Below are 223 nucleotides of genomic sequence, written 5' to 3' on the forward strand. Positions count from 1 at the left end.
TAAACACTCGTTCGCGTTTTAGCATTTTGGCCTTGCGCATGGTATTGGCTGTCAAACGCTCGTTATCGACAATACCCGACTTTTAGCTGTTATTCCTTTGCTACAAAGTATTTATCTGGAATAATACGGAAAACAAACGCTTGTCTATTATGTCTGCTGTTTATTTTGATACTTGCCTTGCATTTGTTTTGCTTTGTTAGCACACAGCACCAAGACAAAGTTG

This window comes from Montipora capricornis, chromosome 9 (genome assembly GCF_036669925.1).
Source record: "Montipora capricornis isolate CH-2021 chromosome 9, ASM3666992v2, whole genome shotgun sequence".
In the NCBI taxonomy this organism is placed as follows: Eukaryota; Metazoa; Cnidaria; class Anthozoa; order Scleractinia; family Acroporidae; genus Montipora; species Montipora capricornis.